Source organism: Epinephelus fuscoguttatus, linkage group LG12 (assembly GCF_011397635.1).
Source record: "Epinephelus fuscoguttatus linkage group LG12, E.fuscoguttatus.final_Chr_v1".
Lineage (NCBI taxonomy): Eukaryota > Metazoa > Chordata > Actinopteri > Perciformes > Serranidae > Epinephelus > Epinephelus fuscoguttatus.
The window spans coordinates 43008191-43020561 of NC_064763.1; the positions used below are offsets into that span (position 1 = coordinate 43008191).

Sequence of the window (12371 nt, forward strand, 5' to 3'; positions counted from 1 at the left end):
TTGTCTCTGTCTCCTCTGTGGTCGTCATGGAGATCCTGTTTCAAACTCATTTGCTTCTTCGTCCAAATCGGATTCAGAATGTTGATCAAAACATCGTCTCTAACATCATAAAGGTCATAAATGATTTTATCATTTTCAGACTTGACTTTTGCGACTCCATGTTCCTGCGTCACGTCTCGTTCAGACCAAACACCATGTAGTTTTTGCGTCATGTTATTCACATGAGTTTGAACGCTAGAATATTTTATGATGACTCGCTTCACACGCGTGTGAATCACTGAATCAATGAATTAACTTTTGCCTGTACGTCTTTGGCGTCATACGTCCCTGAAGGATCTCACAGCTGATTGGCTGTCGTGGCTCAAACTGGATGCTGGAGTTCAGATCTCTTGCTGAACTCGCCTATTTTGCATCATTTGCATCGCGTCCATCACACCACCTGGCAGGAATTTGAATCTAATCGCGTCTTGACCTTGACTTTACGTTGTATTCACTCGTATGAATTGTTTCCTTCGCGCCTGTCATGAGCACAACATCAGTCAGAAGCAACTCTCACGGCTACAGCTGGTTCACAGCTCTGCTGCAGGACTTCATTAACAAAAGGGACACATCACACCTGTCTGAGCATCGCTGCACCGGCCTCCATTTTAGAATTATTTTTAACATTTTATTTCTTACCTTTAATGCCCTCTATACACTGTGCGATTTTAGCAGTCTTATCAGACCACTGCATGACACACTGTGAGACGTGGATCCAATAAACTTTGGTATGACGTCAAGTTTGATGTGTGCAGACTGTACGATGGCCGTTTACTACTGAATCGCAGGTTACGACGTACGTCAATATGCAACGTCATCAGCGTGCACCGCATCAGCGTACATCATCCATCTGCGCCACCATAGGCAGCTTGCTCACCTGGAAGTTGCAGTTCCTCCTCAGTTTCCTTCCATGCAGCGTCTTTTTTCTGGCGGCCATGATAGCAGCTGGAGGAAACATCAGATCAACAAGGCTTCTGCTGCCACAGCTCCACCAAACTTTCCACACACTTCTTTTTGTTCGTTTTACCTCCATGGCAAGCGATCATTTGTTTGGGTTTAGCGCCAGTGTTGCGGTGACCATTGCATCATTGCCTGCTGCATTTCTATTGGTTGATTAGCAGACGTAGGTCGTAGCAGCTGTCACACTGTGAGATGGTCATCCTAAATTTCTGACACCGTCAGAATTTTATCTCAGGTTATCGTTGGTCGCAAGACATTGACAACAGCTGTCCTTGAACCTGTCTCACAGTGCGACGTAAGACCACCGTTTTAGAGCCACAACCAAAGATATCGCCACGTTTCTCCCACGATGGTCATCAGCCCAAAATCGCACAGTGTATACCGGCCATAAAGCATGACTTGGACGAGCTCCTGATCATGGATCCCTCAGTGATCTTGAACGCACTCTGAGATCATCTCGTCAGCTACTTCTTGCCCATCTCATAACTAGAGGAGATCAGGCCGTCACCGTCAGGGCTCCCAGACTGAGGAACGCACTTCCTGTTGCTATGGTCATGTGTGTCTGTATCCATCTTTAAAAACCATTTAAAAACACTTTTTTTCATGATGGCATTTCTATAAGGTCCCAGTGTCTGTATGTGTATATCTGTGTTTATGTGCTGAAGCTTGTGCGCACAGTGTGTGTGTGTGTGTGAGTGTGTGTGAGTGTGTGTTTGAGCACATTTATACACATTTCTGTACATTTATTTGTTTTACCACTTCATGTTTAACAGGAGGAGCTCATAGTTTATACTCCCGCTTCATTTCACAGTTTTTATTATCTTGTGCAGCACTTTGCCTCGTCTGTTTTGAAGAGTGTGATATGAATAAATGTATTATTATTATTATTATTATTATTATCATCATATTTTAAAGGTCCATATATGGACAGACATAGGACATTAGCTGAGGCTGTGATGTGTTAGCACAGAGGTCCTCGGTGTCTTTCAGGCTCTCAGCTGAAACACAGATGGAGCAGGGACTCTGTGTTTAAACTGAGCTGCATATTAAACTGGGCCAGCAGTCACATGTACGGTGGCCCTGAGGTGCAAAAAGCAATAACACTGGTTGAAAAACAAAACATGAAAAGAGTTATAACTCTCAGCAGATTTTCTTTAGAGGCAGAACAGGAAAAATAAATATGTTCTAAATTCTAAATAGTGTTAGTACGGTGGCCCAGAGGAGCAAAACACAAACAGTCCTTGTATGTACTGTGGTTTAGCACTCCAGGACCAAACAGGGACTAGACATTTAACATTTTAAAATATGATTTATTATTTATCTATTTTATCAGCTTATCATGCTTTAATGTAAAATCTGAAACTGTATCTGTCAGACAAACACAGTGCAGTAAAATATTCTTCTCTGTAATGTAGACGTATAATGAATTGTAATTATTTAATGTTTCTGTGGACAGCCTGTGTCACGGGTTTATTTAAAGTCTTTGCAGCCACGTGGCTGCGACCGTTAAGTGAATAACTTAGTTACTTTAATTAAGGTTACATAACAGAGTTCATTCAATGCACTTTGAAGCAATTTAATCTTTTTACTCTCGATCCCACAAATACCAAGTGTGGATTAATCTGCCGCTGAAAATAGTCCCAACACATAAACTATTTCCTGTTTGATCGATCAGCTCCAGGAGGGAGCCCTTCTGTGTGGAGTTTGCATGTTCTCCCTGTGTCAGCGTGGATTTCCTCCAAGCGGTTACAAAATGTATGCACAGGTAAACCAGACTAATAATCTCAAATGATCCTCCATCAGAGGACGTCAGCTAGTTATCATTAACCTGCACTGTGACATTTGGTTTTTGCGTCTTATTGATAATCCTTTATATTTTGATTTCATTTGCACTTGTTCCTATAAAAAAAAAAAATTTTCTCCTGGATAAATAAAGAAACATATCTTTCTGTTAAATCTGAATTAATCCTTCAGTCCCTGGTTGAAGACACAAACACGATTTGGTTTCAGAGGAACGAATGAGACGCAGAAAATCTAAATCCCCATCAGACACACAGCGAGTTACTGTTTGTGCTGTGTGTGTGTGTGTGTGTGTGTGTGTGAGAGAGATCTATTTTCAGATCAGTCAGAAATGTGCACCATGCTGTTGGCAGCAGAGCAACAATAACCTCTTGTTGGTGTGGGAAGAGCGATAGCCAATCAGTGTGCAGATCCTCAGGTGGGCGGAGAAAGTTCCTGTGATGTCTGTCATCGCTTCATCACAGACTTTCTGAGTTTAGATATAAACTGAACTACATGAATAAATAAGCCCAGCAGGTCATCTGACAGCTCTTCCTGTTGTTTTTAAGACGTGTCTGACACGTGTATTTATAGACGTGATGCAGCGCCTCCTCTCAGCCGCTGGTCACTCCTGGTACTGCGTCTATGATTGTCTCACCTCATAGACTTCCTTTATAAACCTGCTGACACCCTGCGTCCTCACATATAAGGTGCAGGACATCACATCCTGGGTCTGCCGCTCCTTGTACTTCATTCTGCTGAACTCAGACCTGGTGTCCTCATTCATGGACGCTGTTTGTGCCATCTGGTGGTTGTGAGACCACAATACACTAATCCATGTAAAAACAAGATGGCTGCCATCACTGCAGTCGTCTTTAGCTGAACCCGACACAAAAGGGAATAAGGTCCAAAACTTGATCGCATTTTATGGTTCAAACTTTTATCTTATGTTTGATTGATTGTTTATCGTCTCATTTGAGGACATTGGGACTTTGTCATCGTCTCATTTGAGGACATTGGGACTTTGTCATCGTCTCGTTTGAGGACGTTGGGACTTTGTCATCGTCTCATTTGAGGACGCTGGGACTTTGTCATCGTCTCGTTTGAGGACGTTGGGACTTTGTCATCGTCTTGTTTGAGGACATTGGGACTTTGTCATCGTCTCGTTTGAGGACGCTGGGACTTTGTCATCGTCTCATTTGAGGACATTAGGACTTTGTCATCGTCTCATTTGAGGACGCTGGGACTTTGTCATCGTCTTGTTTGAGGACATTGGGACTTTGTCATCATCTCATTTGAGGATGTTGGGACTTTGTCATCGTCTTGTTTGAGGACATTGGGACTTTGTCATCATCTCATTTGAGGATGTTGGGACTTTGTCATCGTCTCATTTGAGGACGTTGGGACTTTGTCATCGTCTTGTTTGAGGACATTGGGACTTTGTCATCGTCTCGTTTGAGGACGCTGGGACTTTGTCATCGTCTTGTTTGAGGACGTTGGGACTTTGTCATCGTCTCATTTGAGGACATTAGGACTTTGTCATCGTCTTGTTTGAGGACATTGGGACTTTGTCATCGTCTCATTTGAGGACGCTGGGACTTTGTCATCGTCTCATTTGAGGACGTTGGGACTTTGTCATCGTCTTGTTTGAGGACATTGGGACTTTGTCATCGTCTCATTTGAGGACGCTGGGACTTTGTCATCGTCTCGTTTGAGGACGTTGGGACTTTGTCATCGTCTTGTTTGAGGACATTGGGACTTTGTCATCGTCTCATTTGAGGACGTTGGGACTTTGTCATCGTCTCGTTTGAGGACGCTGGGACTTTGTCATCGTCTCGTTTGAGGACGCTGGGACTTTGTCATCGTCTCATTTGAGGACATTAGGACTTTGACATCGTCTCGTTTGAGGACGCTGGGACTTTGTCATCGTCTCGTTTGAGGACGCTGGGACTTTGTCATCGTCTCATTTGAGGACATTAGGACTTTGTCATCGTCTCGTTTGAGGACGCTGGGACTTTGTCATCGTCTCGTTTGAGGACGCTGGGACTTTGTCATCGTCTCGTTTGGGACTATTTTCAGTGGCGGGTGAATCCACTTGTTGTGTTGCAGTGAGTACGGCGGAGCTTCGGTCGTTGGTTCCTCTTCACTGTACAGAGTTCCTCTGGGTGTCACGCAGACGTACAGACGCAGTGTGTGATGTGATGTGTGTTTGTGCTGCTCTGATTGGTCGATGGAGCGTCAATGACACGTTGTTGGTTTGTTTACCCCTCAGAGAGCGACATTTTTCAGCCCCGTCATCAGTGAGCTGGAGGCGTTAAGGAGAGCTGCTCGCTCTGATGAAACACTCAGTGTGTGTGTGTGTGTGTGTGTGTGTGTGTGTGACTACTCTGTGTTGCATGTCACCTGCGGGGCTCGTCTGAAAATGAGCTCTGTCAGCAGACAGTGGATTAATTCATCAATTTCACTGAAAATACAGGCCTCCTGCTGATGATTAACTTCTCTAGGTCACTGTATGTGGACAGAAACTGAAGGTCACAAGCAGACAGAGCTCTAGTGGGGAGAATATTTGATACATGAACTCATAAAACATGTCTAACCACCAAACATTTACTTTCCTGTGCCATGTTTCTGCAGACAACATGTCAAAGTCATGGACCAATAGTTTAGCTGACGTTCAGAGAAACTGACTTGAGGAGGCGTTGAATTTTCCAATTGTTCTTACACCACATGAATGCAGCATCAGACTGCTGTCAATCAGATCCACAGTCCAGAAAATGTGTCTCAAATCATGAGTTTAAAAATGTCCAAAAAGTGGTGATAAAATGTCAAAAAAAATGTTGACACAATTTTTGAAAAATATTTTTAAAATGTTTGAAAAATATTATTAAATTGTCGAAACAAAAAATGGTATGGAAATGTATGAAAAATATTTTTAAAATAATCAGAAATGTCCTTCAAAATGTGAATATAATGTCTGAAAATTATTATTGAATTATTATTAAAATGTCCTAAAGAAAATATGTCTAATAATATGTCTGAAAATATTTTGAAAAAAAAAATGTTGATAAAGTGACAATTTTATTAAAATTTCAGAGCAAATGGTGGTGGAAGGAGCATGCTAACATGTTTCCTGACCTGGCAGTGATCGAATGTTTTCACCATCCAGTCAAAGAGACGTCCAGATGTTTCTGAGGAAGAGACCTCTGAGGATCATTCAGCTCCTGAACAATGAACTCTGAAGAATTCTAACCAGGAGAAGTCTCAGATGGTTGTAATCTGTAATCTGTAATCTGTAATCCTCACTCATAGACTCCACTGAATCCTCCTGAATCTGTCACACTGGACCTTTAACATACAGATGTGCACACAGGCTCTCCTCTCCGCCCTCCTGCAGCCAGATATCTTTAAACCAGTCAGAGTTCAGAGCTGTAAAATATGAACGTCCTGCAGTAGCTCAGTCCGTCGGGACTTGACTTGGGAACCGAAGGGTCTCTGGTCCACGTCCCTGTATGGACCAAGTATGGAGCGTAGACTGCAGAGCTGGAGAGATGCCAGTTCACCTCCTGGACACAGCTGAGATATATGAACCCCCAAACTGCTCCACAAGAGCCTGAGCTGCTCCTCTGGTTTAAAGAAGGACTTCACTGCTGGACAGACGGCCTGTGGATAAAACTGCTCTGTCTCTGCGGCAGAGACGCAAATACTTTTGACACTGACACCACAGAGCCAGAGAACACAGGGGAGAGGGACTATTCTGCTCAAACAGAAAACCTACAACTACCAGAATGCACTGCGTCACACTCGATTAAGGGGCCGTACACGACTCGTTTTTTGCACCCTTAGATTCATTGTTTTCATTGTAGACACATGACGTGCACTCGTTCCAAAGTGCCGATTTTTCAGGGCTGATGATTCAGCTTTTGGATCACAGCAGCATGCAGCGCACGTCATGTGACAAGAAGCACCCAGTCACAGCTGCACATAACCCTGTATTATTAAAATATTAATAAAATGTCCAAAAAATATTATTAACATATCTGAAAAAATGTTAATGAAATGTTCGTGAATTATTAACTATATTTTCAAACTTTTATTTTCTGCTCTTATTCTCACTTCTTATGAATCTCTGCTCCTCACATCAGAGCGACTGGAACCAATCACAGCGTCTCCTCAGGGATCAATAAAGTATTTCTGATTCTGACCTCAGATGTTTTCAGAAACATATTTCAGTCAGTGTTCAGCTGTAAAAGGAGAAAGTTTGCGCCTCGATGAAAAGAGTCCTGCGACCGGAGCAACATTTTTATTTCAGTTCAGTTCAATAGAACTTTACTGATCCTGATGGAAAGTCTTGTGCCAGATGATGCTTCAGTTACAGTAACACTGAGGACAGTAACCACATATTTAACTTTCACCACCAGTAACAACCAGTAACAACCAGTAACAACCAGTAACAACCAGTGGGTTCCTGGGTCACTCACAAGTTCAGAAACACTAGAGTATTAAATATCAGGCAAAACATACAAATATAAAAGATAAAAGTGTTCAAGGAGCAAAATCAGAATCCAGCTCCTGATAGACAAACAGCAGGAGTACCATCAGTTTAAAACGACTGCGTCTGATAATCAGCTGTCTGTTGTCCATGATTCAACAATGAGGAGAATCTGAGAGACACTTTCACTGAAAATGGTTCCTAATTATTTTTGTTGTAAAACACATCTGAAGGTTATTTGTTGATGAAGATGAAAGTGATGTCCGTCCTCTCAAAGTTAAAATGTGGGACTGCTCCTTTAATGATCCCTGTTGGCTCTGAGACACTGATGTTGTTGTCTCAGCACAGTGATGGATGGAGTCATAAAACAGGAATGTGTGTGTGTGTGTGTGTGTGTGTGTGTGTGTGTGTGTGTGTGTGTGTGTGTGTGTGTTGTGTAACCTCTGCTGTAATCACATTATATCATTACATCATCATCTGTCACTAACTTTTAACAAAACAATAAAATTATTTTTTAGTTTCAGGACATTAAATTACTGTGGAGACAACAGGAGCTGCTTCACACTGACAGCTGCTCATAAATACAGTTTAACTTCATTATGACACTTTGTCTTTGTGTTTGTGATCCTCACTGTGACCTCGTCACATGTCCACGTTTGGTCATGGACTTTCCACGTCCACATATGACGTCCAAGGTACCCTGGGTGTGTTGGTTGTTGACGTTCTGGGACGCCGTGTCAACTTCAGCCTGTTACATGCATTGTCTGTTTTCAAAATACACTTCTGTTTTCACAGGAAATGTACAGTTTGATACAGTCTCTTTCAAAATAAAAGCACTACGTTGGTGAAACACCACCAGCTGATGTTTTTTTTCCTTCAACAACACACACACACATGGTTACGTTTAGGAATGGGTAAGTGTTTGTTGTTGTTTGTTGACGTATGACGCAGCAGTTCCTCCATCGACTGAGCGATTTCATGTAAGTTATTCACAGGTATGAAGCGAGTCTGCACAGAACATTCTGGCGTTCAAACTTTGAAAATTTGCATCTGGTGAGGTGTGAACACGCGTCAGGCCGACCCACCTCCCCTCCTGCTCTCTGGGACTCTTGATATTACAGTAGTGTTACAAACGGACTGCGACCAGGATGCATCATACCGCAGTGATGTTGTTGTCTGTGTGTTTGACGAGGTGTGACTGAACGAGGTTTTACAAACTGTGAAGACTCATCGATCGTCCAGCTTTCTTGCTGCTTTCTTAATGTTCTGAGTGAAATGTTTCCGTTGACTCAGTTGAACTGAGAAATATTAATAACACATATTTTTCTCTATTTTTACCATCACACTGATTTTATAATGAAATGTGAAGCACATGATTTTTTCTTCCTCTGCTGCCTGACTGAATATTAATTATTTAATGACATTAGTCGAGTTCTTATTTTGTCCAAATATAACAAAGACTGATTCTTGTTCTTTCACAGAAAGATGCAGTCTGAAGTCTGAGGCTCAGTTCTGCCCCAAAAAAAAGAAAACACACGAAGAGTTTAAAAAGTTGTGTCAGAGTTGGATTTATGAAATAATCTTGACTCAATATAACTGATAATCATCATTCTGATTTAAAAAAGTCAAAACTGTGTATTTCATAATTTGATTTATTATCATTAACATATCATCAGTACTGATTATTATAATTTACCATTTGTCTTCATATAATCTTCTTCCTCTGACTTCCTGTCCTCAGCTGTACTTTGTGTCCTTGTGTTGCTATAGCAACCAGACGTCCCCTCTGAGGATCAATAAAGGATCTGATCGCTCTGATGTTTTTAATGTCTTTTCTTTTTGTAAAATTTAAATACAGTCAGTCTTTGTCTCCGTCCTGCTGAGTCGACTGTGAATCAAAATATAAAGCACATGACTTTTTTTTTTACCTGCTGTGCTGCCCGACATGTTTTATTATTTAACGTCATTAACCTGTGTTGTTTACGACATCTACCGATTCAAGTTCTTCTTGAATTCCTGCTCAGAATAATAAAGTTGGAGTACGGAGGCTCGTCTCTGCCGGAAAAAGAGGAAAAATTTAAAAAGTTGTAACAGTCAGTAAATCAAGTCCTTACTCAATGAAACAGATATTTATAATTTTAACTAAAGTCTATATGTTATATAAACAAATTTTATTATTATTATTATTATATTTTTCTGGAAGAATTTGTGTCTTTAAGCCCAGCTGTTTAGTGGGCTTTTTTATGTTTTCATAATAATAACAACATGATAATAACAATACAAAAATAAATACATAACACACTGCATCTCATCTTCTTTCTTCATGAATAATAATAATAATAATAATAATCTATAATTAAATAAATAAATAAAACATTGTGTCTCATCCTGTCTCTTCAGTGTTTTTTGTTTGTTTGTTTGTTTGTTGTTCTGCTGATGGTGCATTTAACAGAAAACACACATCAGCATCAAACAGCTGCTAATCGCTGTTTACTGTGACATCATGAACAATAATAGAACACCAGCAGCTACCCACAATGCACCGGGGCAGAGAGCTGTCATTAACCTTCAGTCATGTTTGTTCACAGTTTGAGTCAGAAGCTAAAATCAGAAGCTTCATTGTTTTTTCACTGCCTGTTATTGAGCTGCAGGAATAATGGGCGCTGAGTGACGGTTCCTGCTGAACGGTAACTCAGAATAAATCTGTCCAGACGCTCAACACACACACACACACACACACACACACACAGTCAGCAGCAGAGCAGGCTCAGAGTTCAACACTGTGAAATCAGAAATGAAACGTTCACTTCACTGCATTTCAAATATTCAAACAGTTTTCCTCCCATGATGCATTTCTCTGAGCGGCCGAGTTCGGTCTCAGACAGAAATGTGATCCATAAAAATGTAAAAATTAAAAGGAAACAGAAAAAGTTGGAGTCACAGAATTATTCTGATTAAATTATTAATAAACTGACTGGTTTGTTTATTTTCTGTTTTACTGTCATTAAATGATTTTAAACATGCAGGTTATTCATTACGGAGTCGTTATGATCTCTCGTCATAATGACAGTAAAATATGTCACAAAATAAAAGCTTATAAACTCAGAAACATCTAATATAGTTTGAGAAACATGATCGTTTAGATCAATTTGACATTTTGATTTTTAAAAACTGAAACGTATAAAATCATTAACAGCACAAGTCACTTTAGTGAAAATGATAATTTGATCATTTGTTTGTTTTGTTTTTTACATTTAAAACTTCACATTTTAGTTTAATGAGTTAAAGATCTATAGAAACAGTACCATGGAAAGTAATTGTTGTCTTTAACGCTGCGTTTCCTGTCAGAGCAGTTGTTTCTCAGCAGGTCATCACTGTGTTTCCAAACCAGGTACTTTGTGCCCAGACATGATGTTTTCCTGACCATAACCTGCTGGTTTGTGCCACAGAGTTGTTGAAATATATCTGTGGTTTGCAGAAACATTTATCCTGCTGATTAAGTTGCATATTTACATTTTATTTTTGTCCTGACCCGGCTCACAAGTCATGACAAAAATGGGAGACACATGGTATCAGTTGTTTAACAAAAGATCATTGCAGAAGCAGAGTGAAGACATGAGGTGTGTAAATGTGTGTGTCAGTGTGTCGACAGGTGAGTGATGTGTGTAAGGTGTCGTATGGTGGGTTCATCCCAACATCCCTCCTCGACTCCTCGATCAGTTGACCTTGAAATCGCTAACAGACAGCTGGGAGATTCACTGAACTCTTCCTTGAACATGTTGTGTTATCTCAGGTCACACAGCCTGAGCTGTGTCTCTGGTACGGAGGTGACGGCTGTGATGTGGTTTCCCGCTGTGACCTCTGACCTCCCGCTCAGAGCTGCAGCTCAGACGAGTTTCCATAGAAGGAGCAGGCGGCGTGGCTCCGCCCCGCTGAGGATTGGAGACAGAATGATTCATGTTCACGTCTGAGGAAACTGAGCCTGGCATCACTGGGTTTGTTGTAGAGCTGCTCTAAAAACAGCAGAGTGAGAAGTCGTGGAATAAACATTAAAATGTCAGCGGCTTCCTCCGCTCAGCGCTTATTAACTGCCAGGCTAAAAATGGCAGCATGCTCCTTTAAATTTAAGCCGCGCATTCCTGAGATTACAACTTCCAGTGATTCTGTGCTTTCAGACGTGAACGAATGAACTGTCACACGTTCTTGAACTTATCTGAAAGATTCCTGAAATATTTCAGTTATTTATGTTTCATGGAAGTTTTCAGGCCTCATGTTTCGTCTTGTGTCACACACTGAACACACGTCACATGTTGGTCTGTGCCACTCGACGTGTTTGGAGTCAGGAGCAGGAAGAGCTTTAAAAATAAATAGTGATAGTGTCACAATAAGCAACTGTTTCTCATACTAATAATAATACACTGGATTTATGTAGCGATGCTGCGGATACTCAAAGAGGCTTCACAGATAACAAGAACAACAAAAACGAAACAAAGGAAAAAACAAAGATGAACTAATCTATGAGAAGAAAGAGCACAGTGTTTAGAGGCAGTTTTGAGGGATTTGTTTTGAGATGCTTCTGCTGGAGGAGGAGAGGGTGTGATCACAGATGGCACTGAGGTTATGGACATGAGGAGAGGAGAGAACAGTGGAGCCGTGGATGGAGAAGGAGAAGTTACGGGTGGATTTGATCACTGATTTTATTCGGTGAGGCAGCAGTGATGGCTGTGGTGACGTGGAGCTGAATGTTGGCGGTGAGACTGAAGTCAGTGATGGATTATTTGTTGCATTATTGATTATTTAACTAAGGAGGGAAAAATGCTGGCCGAGAGCTGATCCTTGGGGAGCACCTTGGCAGAGGGGAGCAGTGGGGGATTTACAGTTGTTTATGCTGCTGAACTGAAATCTGTCAGAGAGGTTGGATTTAAGCCGAGAGAGTCATCGCTGTGTTTCAATCAGCTGGTTGCCACAAAACCTGAAGCTCTTTTTTAGCAACCTGTTGCTGCCGGGACAGTACGGCTGAGACGTGTGTTTGCTGCCAGGAGTGGAGGGAGCTACATTTATACACACCCATCAGCCAAAACATTAAAACCACCAACAACATTAA

At 41.3% G+C, this 12371-nt stretch overlaps 1 protein-coding gene across 1 annotated transcript in view; it reads left to right on the forward strand.

Annotated features, from left to right (window-relative positions):
* Nucleotides 1–12371, forward strand: part of LOC125898743 (uncharacterized) — a 233730-nt gene that overhangs the window by 119306 nt on the left and 102053 nt on the right. The gene's annotated exons all lie outside the window — the stretch shown is intronic.